Source organism: Calidris pugnax, unplaced genomic scaffold, assembly GCF_001431845.1.
Source record: "Calidris pugnax isolate Ruff unplaced genomic scaffold, ASM143184v1 scaffold9, whole genome shotgun sequence".
Lineage (NCBI taxonomy): Eukaryota > Metazoa > Chordata > Aves > Charadriiformes > Scolopacidae > Calidris > Calidris pugnax.
This window is the reverse complement of record NW_015090778.1, coordinates 4004479-4017439: the sequence shown is the minus strand read 5'-3', so window position 1 is coordinate 4017439 and position 12961 is coordinate 4004479.

The following is a 12961-nucleotide window of genomic DNA, read 5'->3' as shown; positions in this document are numbered from 1 at the left end:
GGAGAGAATGCGCGGCCTCAGCGGCCGGCGGCTCCTCCGTGAGGCGGCGGTGGGGGTGTGAGGGGGGGACGGGCCCAGGCGGGGCACCGGGGGCCACCGAGCCCGCTTTGGGCCTGTCAGGAAGAGCCGGGCGGCCCGGCCTTGTCTTAACGCGGGGCTCGGTTAGATCTTGGGGGGGGGCGGGAGCGCCGCCGGCCGAACCCTGAGGCGTTTGGGCTGAGAACCAGGCCCTCTCTGCATTAAAACAACCCCTTTTTTTTCTCTTCTTATCCCACTTCGGTGTGTGACTGGGGTTGGCAGGGTTAGCTTCAAGCCGGCGAGCGGTTTGGAGGACAAACTGCGGAGGTTGGTTGGGGTTTTATTTTTTTTTATTTTTATTTTTTCCCCCCCCCCTCCTCCTCTTGCTCTGTGTTTGTATAATAATAAAGCATTTTGGCATAAACGCCGCATGGGCCCCAGGAGAGATTTGGAAATGCCAGTCAGAAGAAATGCCAGAACTTTAACCCTTTGGAGCTTAGAATATATAGGAGAGCGTGTGGGAGGCAGAAGCCGGAGCAGGGAATGGTAAGGAAAGGAAGGCCGCAAGGGGAGTATTGGGAATTTTCCACTGCTGAAAATTGCTGCTAGAAGCCAAATTCAGTGTAATGCACATAGTTTTTATTCAGATGTATCAATGTTGATGCTGCTAGGATTGCAATATCACAAACAACTTGGAAAAAATCTTAATTCAGACTCAAAATAGGTACGAATTTCCTCCCCCCCTCTATTTTTCATTCATTTTTAACCATAAAGGGTTGCCTGGGCCTTCAGTGAAAATTGGGTCATCTGTCATCACCGTGCACCCCAAATGGAAAATAGAGGATGAAGATTATAAAATTACAAACACTGGCAACCGGGAGACCCCTGAGAATTGCTGTAGCTGGGAATCCAAATGAAAGTCTCGGATTTTTTGTTTTGAACAAGTTGTCATTACTTTTACTGTGAAAGTTAAGAGACAGCATGAAATAACAGATAAGGTGAAAAGACAAATACAGTTGGTTTTTTGTTTGATTGTGCTTTTTTTTTTTCCTTAAATTAGAAATCTCCCTGGTACAACAAACACTGAACAAATTGAGAGATAACATCAGCTGTGCCACTGAATAGTTCACCATGTTACTGTGCTGGGTTCCACACTGGCAGGGGAGGCAGCAGCAGCAGATTTCCCTTTGAAGTGGGGAAAAACTGTAACAACTCTGTAGATCGATGTTTTCAGGTGAGATTTAGTAAGGAGCTTTACAAACCAACTCACTGTGCTGCTGAGTTGCTAAAAAAAAAATAAATTTGAAAGGTTGTAAAAGCAGAGACTTTCTTTTAAATGGCTTTAGCGCTACACGAGAAGCATTAGGAACTGAATTAAATATACAGAGCTAATACATTTATAATCAAGGCAGCTGTGGGAACCTTTAAAGCTGTAAAAATGATGTACTTTTCTGTGGCTTATGTAAAGGAAGCTTCTAATGCAGTCAATGCTAAAATTGTGTGCTATTAAACATGATGTTGAATGTTAAAGAACAGGTGATTGCCTTAAGGATAACCTCTTCAGGTCTGCAAGAATCAAGCCCATTCCTAGTGGTCCAATGAATGTTTCAATTTATTTGAAAAGAAAATTCTGACTTTTAAACTGCAGCAATCATTATGTTGTTCACCTATAACACATCAGAAGTAGGTGGTCAAACTGTAGTGGTGTTAAATTATTAGCGCCTAAAACCAGAGTCTAATCCAGGATCACTTGTGTTCTTAAAACCTCAACGGGCTTTTTGATCCCCAAAGAGGTCAGAATACTGCAGTATTTTTCTTATTTTGATTAATACACAGCAATAACAAAATGTGTACCTCTCTGTGCTAGAAAAATCTTTAAAAATGCAATCAATACAAAATAACAACTCCAGCAGCAACATTTTGCTCATGTTGCCAATTCTATACAACAGAAAGATTAATCTTAAAAGAAAATAAAAGAAAAAAAATACGTATTCTCATCTTTCCTGACAAACCTTGACATTTTTGCTCCTTGGCGGAGTACATCAACAGAGGTATTTCAGAGCACAGCAGGGAGGCAGGAGTGAGATTAAGAAGTAAGAAGACTTTCTTAATCTATATTAAACGCGAAGGGCTTTGATGTCATCCCCGCTTCGTAGCCATATCCTGCGATGCTGGCCAGCGAGACGGCCACCACCAGAACCCAAACTACAGCTTCTGCAGAGCCGAGATCTCTGCACTGTCAAAGGCCTCCATCCCTATGAGACCTTGTAGAGACTGCATGCTCTCTACAAAAGGACATTCTGTTTTCTACTAAAGCAATCTAAATTTGGTTCCGAAAATAATTAATAGCACTCTTTTAAAATCTAAATAAGTATTATTTATTGATCAGCACAATATCTAAACCCAAAATAGACTTTATCGGTTTTGAATGTTGTTTAAAAGAATCAAAAATATCTAAGAACATTTTTACCAATCTTTGTCAACATGGACAAGAATTTAAGAGCCATAGAAAGCAAGGCTCAGAATGTGCACCACCTCTTTGTCCTTTTCCTCTTCTCTGCTGAATGAATGTTGCTGTTCTTAACAGAATATATAAGATTTATCCTGACAGTGGACCTAAAGCTTTGTAACGTACATCCCCAAATATAGTACACTCTCTTTTTTAACATTTTCCTATTTAGGAACACAATTTTCCTTTTAGTGTGGGAGCCTGGGCTCTGATTTTGAAAAACTGGAAAGCTTTTCCCATTGTATTCATCCGTCTCTAGCCCAGTTTTATCCATTGGCTGATTTTAACGCCGATTCCTTCTCCCCATCATCTATCAGTGTGAACAACCAAGCCTGGCTGCTCTCCAGCATGGATCTTAACAATGATTTTGAAATGTGGTGTAGATTCTCTTACATTTCACTTCACCAGTGTAAGCAGTGATTTTTCTGTAACTACAGCTCACAGGGGGTGTACGTACCTATGCCATGTTGTCCGGCTTCTGGAGCTCGGGATTACAAAGATTTTTTAGATGGGAACCACAAAATCAGCTTGTATGTGTTTGTTGTCTCAGTGGGACAACCAAGAAGAGCATTTAGCCCAAACAGAGAAGTTCACAGAGCATTGTGTCAACCAGGCACATCTTCTAGGAGAGTCCCAAGCTCGTGAAGGAGCAAAGGGCAAAAGGGGCAAAATTACCTGCCATCAAGAGGAACCAGCTGGAAGGGGCTGCTGCCTGCAGCTCTCACTGCAGGTTAAGCACACACGTGGCAGGATGCGTGTGCGATAACTCTTGTGTGCAGACTCTCACCCCCAGGGCAAACAGCCACAGTCAGCAACTGGCTGCAAACTGTGGCTCCACAGCAACCCGGGCTGTGCCCGGACTTGTTCCTCTGGAGCTCAGGGGGCTGAGGAATTCCGAGGAATGGGATTAGTGTCCTGGGGATATGGGAGAACGCAGGGAAGGGCTGGGGGAGGAGAAACCTGGCGGTGAGATAAATGTCTGTCGGTTTTGACAGGGGTACAGTTAATCCTGCCACAGAGGGGGAGAAATAGCCATTGGATTGGAAGGAGGGAAATGTTGTGATAAAAGGGGGAGAATGGAGGACAGAGGGTAGAGGAGTGAGGGGCTGTGATTGTGACAGCAGCATCCCTGCATCCTGCCCTGGAAGCCCAGAAAGCCCAGGTACCAATTCTGATGAGATGCTCTGGGGCTGGCCTGCCCCACACAGCTCAGCGAGGGAGGCAAAGCCAACCATCAGCCACCCAAATTCCTCTGCTATTATAACACATGATGTTAGCGGTTCCGGGGATACTAAGACTTTAGAAACTTGGCTATCGAGAGCTGGAGCTTGTATACCAAGAACTGAGAAGCATTTTCCAGATCTGGGTATCTACAGATTTGTGCAGCCAGTACACTTCGGAGAAAACCCTTCTAAGCTTTCTTAGATATTTGTGACTCTAAAAAAAAAAAAAAACCAAATTATTTTGCTGGTTCAATATCAGTAAAACGGACTGATCTGCAGCAGTTTAGAGCTTACAAGGACATCAGTCTCTCCTAGGTGGCATGCCACTAATGTTATAGCTTGCTTGGCTAAAGTTACTGGAGTCCTGAGCAAGAGACAGAAGGCAGCTGCTGGGCAAGAAGGGAAAATACAAACAGGAGAAACCTGTCACACTTTAATACTTTGCACTAAAGCTTTGCTATTCCCAAAGTTTCAGCCACCTTCAAGAATGAAGTAAAAGGGTGTTTTTTTTTTTTTGTCCTGAAGCTGGTATGAGGCAGGTTCTCTTTTTGAAAAGAAAAAAGTGACATTTTGAGAATGGGGTACAGATCCTGAGAAGACCAGGTAAAAAGAGTGAAATGAGGAGTAAGGAATCTAAATAAAAATGCTGTGAAAAACAATGGTCACAGGTAGATAGATACTGTAATAAAGCGGGGGGGGGGAGGAGAAGAAAATGGGAACTATTTCATGAGTATCAGAATTTTCTATAGCTATGAATAAATGGGCTGAAGAAGAGAGAAGGAAGAAAGATTGATTTTATACCTTTGAGAGGTTGACCTTTGAGGAAAGTTTTATTAAAATCCAATATAATTTTTTCCTCGAGTTCACCTTTGCGCTGGGATCCTGCCAATTTAATGTCAGCTAGTTTTGCAGTATCTGCTAATAGATAAAATTAAGAGGTTAGGACTGTCCTAGCTAATAGCCATGTAACTTCTTAGTTAATCAGCTTCAAATGCTTTACTACACTCATTCCAAACAATGATTCATAAACAGTTTTAAAGAGACAGAAAGCTGCTTTTTAAACTGTAAGGCCTGCTTACATGAATATGAGGAAATAACTTTCATTCAGTCTGCTCAAACCAAAAGAAGGAGCAATGGAGGGACACCTACTTATCAGAAATCCCTGATAAACACAGAGATTCTGCTAATTTTTTTACATTCTGATTCTCTCTGATTAGGGTAAAAAAAGATGATCTGAGAATTACCAGTGGGGTCCCTTTGAAATAAATGGAAACTCAACTTTATTTAGGCCAAGATCCAGACAGTACTACTTTTTCTTGCTAGCCATGATGTCCTCTAAGCCACTGCTCTGAATTTGCACCCTTTGGCTCTCCCAGCAATGATTTTTTTTTTTTTTTTACTTACTAAGGATCCCCTTACTTACTAAGGAATCCCTTACTGTTCTCCAGTCTTTCAAGAAAACAAGGTAGACATGTCTTGAATGAGAAGGGGAGGAAGGATGTTTCCCACATTGTCCATTTATCATCAAGAAGCAACTGGAAGGTGCCTCAATTTTTGCAATAAAATCTGGAAATTTTTACAATATAATTTTAACATCCCTAGAAGATCTCACCTGGTTCTTGACTAAGATCCTTGAAAACTATCTTCATACTAATCAAAATCCAAGGGTGCTTCTTTTCAGATGAACAGAAGCCTAGTAACTTTATTTGTGCAGACATGAAGAGCTAGTTGAGTGGAAAGATGCCAGCTTATGACAGCTGAAGTTTGACCCTGAATCTTTAAGGGTATTATCCATGGGGGAAAAAAAGCCAATGGAAATTTCTCTTTGAGTTTGCTGCGCTCCAGATCTGGCTTGTATTCCACTCTTCTTAAAGTCCATCAAGTCTCAGCAACACAAATAATGGAGGGGAATGAATATTCAAGCTTTGTGTTTGCTCCTGAGACATACAGAGTGGATTTTAACACAGTTTGTGCATCCTGTTTTTAAGACAGTTCATATATCCTGTTCATGTGAGGAGTAGTTCATGGAAGACTGAATCTGTCACTGACATTGAAACCATCATTCAGTTTAAATTGTTGATTCAAAGCATAGTAAATCACTCGTTTCCTCTCCAGCCTCTGATTCCTAAAGGTATAATTGCTCCCAAATAATATAATACGTGCCTTAAAAGATTAAGCAAAAGGTCAGATTAGCATAACATCTTTCCTGAACTGATGGCAAAACACTACGTGAACCTGGAGCCACACCTTGAAATCTCCCAGGAGGGCATTCTTGGGACGTGCCAATAAAGCAGCGGCCGGGAGAGAACACGGATCCTTCTGTTTCACGGGTCACAGGTCTTTAATGTTTGATGACCAGACTGAGCAATCCTCATGTACCCACATATTTATAACCCGCTTCATTATAACAGAATGTTTTCTCTTGAATACACAAACCAGTAGGAGCCATTATCTCATACGCTGTTATTAATGTGCAAGACTTCAGAGCGTATCTGCGCACAGCAGTGGCTCTGTCTAGTCTCAAGGGTAGCCATAACTAACAACTTCAGAAAAAGGGATAAAACAGCCATGTTGCACAATTACATTGGGTTTGGCAATGGGAAGAGGAGATTTCTCCTTGATCCCACACGATGATTATCTTATACGCTGGAAAATGAGCTCTCGGAGTGACATACTTTTTATTGTAGCTAATGTAACTCAGATTTGTAAAGAAGGTGATTCTGCTATACGACCATATTATCTAAATTGCTTTGTCGCCAACGCATAGAAAACTGAATATAAAATTGCCTGAACATAATTGAGTGCTGACTCACCCTCGATTAGGGTAAATGGTGCAGCGTTCCAGGGCGTCTTGGAGCTTTCTATAGTCTCACAATCCTATGTGAAATCTTCTGATTGATTTTTCTCCCCTCCAAGCAAACTTACGTTTCATGCTCCTATTTGAGACTAGATGCTACAAATCCAGCTGCTGTCACAAGACATCTTCCCCCTGCTTCTTTATCTTGATCAATTTTCTGCTGAAACTCTCATCTTTCATCCTGGCTGGTGCAGTTGCCTCCCTTGTGATTATTCCAACTCCCGGCTCTCCATATTCATAGCCACTCGCCCGGCTCCAACTCTAACTCTCTAGTTTCTAAGGCTACATAGCTGCAAATGTTTTCTCACAAAACCCTTTTCCATAAATTCTCACAATTTCATTTCAGTCAAATCTGAGGCTGCATCATTTTACATACATGGCACTGCTCATGGCAGGCTCTTTTAATAAAAGCACCTGCAAACACAAGCAAGAACCACAGCCCCAAGTATTTTAAATGCAAATCTTCCTTTTTTTTTTTCCCTTGAAAGTGGTCTCGTATCACAAAACTCCATTTGGAGCTGTAACTGTGGCTATCCTTAAAAAGAGAACAGTTTTTCAGCTATTGAGATGTAAGGGGTAGAAGGGCAATTCTAAGAAGCAACACCAGAGACCCGAGGTGAACTGAGCCATGGATACTGGGCAGAGAGCTCAAATTTAGCTGACTGTGGCACTAAGACAAACCAACACTTGTGCCTTTGGGTAATCTCTGTTCCAACCCTGTCACTCTGGTAGTGAATAGGATTGGAAGAGCCATGGCCTAAATAATTGGGAGAACAGCAATTATTAACCTGCAATCCCACCCACAAGGATTTGCAGAAGACGCCAGCCCAAAGCTGGAGGATCTGGGAGTGAAACCAGCCATGGAAGTGGCCAAATTTGGTTTAGTTTCCAGCTAGCTATGAACATCTCCTTTCATGCTGACTGAAGTATAGCATTAGTAGCTGTTGAAAATCAGGTAGGAAAGAGGCTGAAATTTGTTTCCTTTATAGGTGGGACTCGTGTCATACCAGGTAATAACTCAGAAATGGAGAGTGACTTCAGCACGTACATCAGGCTTCAGTTCTCCAGAAGCACTTGTCGCTGCACAGCCCAACCTTGTTCCTTACCAGGAATTTAAACTTTTATTGTCTGGTAATAAATCATACCTGCCTTGCCCCAAAGAGGATAAATCTCATTTAGCTCCAACTACAGAGAGATAACTCACACCAGGAGACAGGGCGTCTGTTACCTAGAAGTTCTCTTCCAGGTTGGATCAACTTTTCTCCAAGTACTTCCTTCCGCAGAGTGAAGAGAAACTCAGTTGGAATGTATTTCCTGAGACAAAAGAAACCCCGAGATAAAAGAATAAAATTGATTGTAAAAAAATCACAATAAATATGATTTGGGATGTGAAATTTAGAGCTGACGTAGAGCTGGGTCAGAATCTGGCCAGAATTATGGATCTGATCTCTTCTGTTGATCTTCACAAAATACAGGCACATTGAAAAGATGTAATGAAAAAAGAGGAATCTCCAATGGTGAAAAAAATAACACATTCTGACAGAAAAAAAGACACTGAACCCTTCGAAGGTAGCAGTGAAATACATTAAAATGTCCATGGCTTCCCCAGCAGGGTTGGGGCTGGTGGGTGCTTCCAGGCCGGGCTGCATTTGACAGCTCTCTCACTTGGATTGCAGGGAGTGTTTTCAAAGGTGGGGAAAAAAACAGAAGTTCAAGCTCAATATTCCTATCCAGATCACTCTTGCTAGGTGTTTGACACCAGCCTGCCCGAGTGACATCCGAATGGGGACAGCGGAAGTATTAATGTCCCTGATTCAGCTGGGAAGTGCCCAGATGACAAGGAATAACATCCCCTGGATGGGAAGACTGGAGGGAGGCACTGGGGGATTTGCAGCACGGAGGGGTGTGTGCCGACGTCTGCATCGAGGCAGTTGTGCTAGTGGCTCCAGCATTTAAAGTTTCCATCTCCAGTGACTGCTGGGCCTCTGGGCTGCAATTTACCATTAGGCTGCTGGGATGAGCGTTGGCAGAGTGGGGAAGGCAGGAGACCCTCGGGCTGAAAGCCTGAGTTAATTCTGCAGTGAAGATAAGCCCTTGGATAGAAATTCTTCAAAGGGATGTGACCAGGGAGACTGCCACCACAGGATCTTCAGAGCAGGTAATCAGTCCCCCTCTTTAATAAACAGAAGAAGATACAAGATGGTCAGGGAAGAGCACACTACTTAAACGTGCTGGAGAAACAAGGCAGAAACATCTCTCGTTACTGATCCAAGGCGACGGAGGTTTTTGAAGGAGCAGTAGCGCCCACATCATCAAACGGGAGCAACTGTGCTGGTCCTGCCCCGAGGCTTGTGCTCTAAACTATAACTAATGAGTGTAAAGGCACTGACAAAAAAAAAGCTTCCACAGAATCCCTTTTCTAAGGCCTTTGATTTTACTGGAACATGCAGAGCAGTAAAATTCACATAGCCGACGGGAAAGCCATGTCCCGGCCTGACCCTGCCGCAGAAAACAGCAAAACAAAGGGGCAGGGATTTGGGGTCACGTTTGGGGAGGATCCATGATTCAGCATGTCAGTTTACTAAATCTCCTCTAATTTGTCACGTAATGAGGGAGTGGGGCAAATACCTGCAGCTCCAGGCTGCTGCTTGGTTGCGAAAAGGTATGGCCCAGACAGTGACGAGCGTCTAAAGAATAAATGACTCTCAATTAGGACAGTAGGTCAGAAAGAGCAAGATGATTCATATCCAGGACATACTCCAACCATCCACAATAACACTCAGCAGTTCTAGAGAGCTTTACGTCTTCAAAGCGCCCACAAACACCCTGTCCTTTCAATGGCACTGGCAGGTAACAGGCAGCAGGGCTTGAAGTGTGCGCTTGAGACCTGCTAATTCTTGGAGTAATTGAGCTAAGCTGGGGAGAAACTGCTTCTACTGTCCCTCCAGCAATAGGAAGGAACGAGGCAGCTCTGTCCTGGTCACAGCATGACACCGCTGGTCTAGAAATCAGGGGACATGGAGCTTCACACCCCTAAATTAATAAAATAAGGTACCCAGAATTAATAGCCTCTTTTAGAGAACTGGCTGAATGCAATTTTCCCAGGAGTAGGCAACAGGTCGTGACAGATGGGGTTTAGGAGTGCTTGGCTCCTAGGTTAGCACCCTGACAATGCCTCCGCTCAGCTGTGCAAATCGTATTTTACTTGCTTGACTGTGAGTTGCTGGGCAGTGGGATGTAATTTTCCATGCTTGCGGTTGGCACTGGGGTTTACCTTGACTTGCATTTGATAGCGCAAGCTCTGTCAACATCGTGTCACCTCCTAGAAAATAATAATTAAGAAGCCTGACAATAGGTACGTATTAGCACCCAGGAATTCAATAACGTAGTCACCACAGTTTACTACTCGGCAACAAAATGCCTTTTCCAGATTTACCTGAAGACTGAGCTATCAGAACAACTCAGGGATGCCAGACACACGCTTGGTTGACTTTGATCTCTCTGAAGACAAATCTTTTAAAGTTTAGATCAAGGAATCTCTAAATGAAACAAAGAAATCGTGCCACTTGTATCAGTTCCAGATATAAATAAATCAGCTAGAAATAAACAGGAGTGAGGCAAATGTAAAGGAGACGGCCGCGCGCTGCAATGTCAGTGCAAAGTGACTGCCTGATGGATGATAATACGGCTGGCTCAGAAAAAAAGTCAGAGTTTAAGAGTCTTGCTGCCAGCCATCTGGCAAATCTTCCAAAATATATTGCAGTAAAACTTCACTGAATTGCCACCTTTTTTGCATCTCCTGCTATCGAGACAGTCTATTTACTTTTTAAGTGTAGCGACGATTTGGAAATCTCTACTAAGGCTCTCTCCTTAGGGACCCGTTAGAGCCCTCCCCGTAGCCAAATTCATTGTTCTTTCCCTCCACCTGTCTGCCATATATGCATAATCTGCCCGAAGTAAAGATGCTGTTATACATTTAGGGGGTCACTAAAACACGAGCCCATCTAACTGCTCTGTTGGTGGTTCTCAGGTGCCGTTCCCTCGTGCAGGAGCTGACGGCAGCGGGATTTATAGCACCTCCCTCCTCTTGCTCCAGAAGCATCATTACTTCTTACTCGGAACTGAAGGGCAACACTTCATGCTTCTAAGCAGTATGGAGCTTATTTTCATAACTGAGTAATTTGGACTCTGTACCCCAGCAGGCAGTAGTAAATATTACCACTAACCATTTCCTAATAATCTGTAGCAACATAGAGTGATAAAAAATGATGGTCACTTTAAAAAGATAATCCTTTTGCATTCCATGAAAATTAAAAATCTCGTTATAGAGCAGGCTGCCCTGCCGAACATTAATGAATTTTTTTTTTCCCCCTGTTTCATCAGCTCCTCTCACCTGGTCCATAATCAGCTGTAATCAAGTCCCCAACCCTCCTGAATTGCGATGAAGCATAATGGCTTGTGGCCATGGTACTGGGAGTACTGGAACGCAGATAACCCTCCGACACGCTGTCTGAGAGGCAGCTGGAGATCCTATCTGGTGTCCAGACACTCCTGGGTTGTAACACGGACTCAGTAAAATCTATTTTCAGCTTAAACGATCTTTGATACTGAAACTAGAGTTAACCTGGGTGGTGAGTGGAGGAGATCATCTGCTCTGAGAAATAAACCAAGGGTGAAGGAGGAGGGAGGAATGTGGGAAGAGAGCAAAGGAGAGGGACTCTAGGGAAGGGGATTAAATTGAAAACATGCACTGATGGAAAAAGGAGCACAGGAAAAAATATGTTGTTGGATCTCCCCATCACTGCAGATCAGGTCCCTGTCCCCCCTCAACTGCCAGCCATGTTCATCATTTGTAATTCTCAGCCTTCTTAGATAGATGGGGCTAAGCAACAAAAGCTGTCTCTTTGCAGCCCTCAGGCTTGTCTTACCTTTGTTACGGCTCGTTTTAGTCATTTTTAGTCAAATAGGTTTGGTTGTCTAATATGGGCTTGACTTTAATTTCACCATGTACAGCAGTAACTTGTTAACAAGCTGCTCCAGGAGATCTTTATAGGACAGTGGAAGGCAGGGAAAGGAAATAATTACAGCATTTCCACCTACGGTAGTCTGCTTCAGGGCAGGTATAAATAGATCCATAAGTGTTTGTTCACTTAAAAGCGAGTTCAGCCTAACTGCTTTTTGAATTGCCAGCAGCAGAATTGATGGTTTGGTTTTTTTCTTATAAATGAGGGCAAAGATCATCTACTAAGTATCACCCTCCCTTTCTCCAGACCACAAGTAGCATTTAAAAAGTTTCAGAATTTTTACCAAATCCAGATGTCGGGTGTATAAAAGTATGGGCAGTTTTTCAAAGCCATTATATTTGTTTGGGAAAGGAGGACTAATTAGATCAGAAAATTCAATTCAGCTTCAGAACTGAGGAAATTAATGAAAAAAATAAAATAATATTCACATTTCATTCACTTGGTGCATCCAAAAAGCTCTGGAGTGATTCATGCAAACAGTAACTCCCTTAGGGGTCCCACCACAAGTTTTGAGAAAGCACTTGCTAAAGTGTCTGAAAATGCCCCATTTCTTGTCTTGGCAGCTGAAGAGCAGAGTGGGAACAACCCAGTGCCCAGCTGGGATAGGACTGGGGTCCCAGCAGGTCAGGGAGGGATCCCTCTGTGAGCAGGGCAGCAGGACCCTTCCTTCCAACTCCAGCATCCCAGAAATCACATACCTGACTCAAAGAAGGTCAGGAAGCCTCCCCTGAGGCCCATCACCCCTTGGTGTGGGAGGAAGAGGAGCCCAGGGTGGTGGCCCACCCGGGGTGCCCTGGACCTCTCTCCTGGAGCAGCACTCCCACAGCTCCATCTACTGTCCCATGGCTCCGGAGCCCAAAGCCCTGCCAACACCCACCTTTCCCTGCAAGGAATTGTTTAAATCAACTTCCCCACCGTAGGCTTGCAGATATGCAATAAACATCATTTATGTAGTCTCCTCGGTAGCTCCACTAATGGGCTGGTTATAACGGTGTTATGAGGGGTTTCTGGGCAAATCTGCTGTTCTCTGCCCCCAGCCTCGTGTGCAAGAGCCTCACCTCGGTCCTTGGATACGGCCCGTGAGCTCAGCAAGCACGTACTCTGCCACTGCCTATTGTTCAAACTGCAGGTACTATATTTAACTGAACAATAGCTAATAAACAAAGGACATTTTAAGCGGTTTGTGGTGTCTGCTGAGCACCAGCTGCCCTTTTTTGTGTTGTACCGTGTCTTCAGTCCTGATGCTCAGGTCTCCTGGGTCCCATTCAGCTGCAAAAGCCTGAAGCTACAGCGAGAGGAACAAACTAATCTGATAGGGAAATAAAACAAT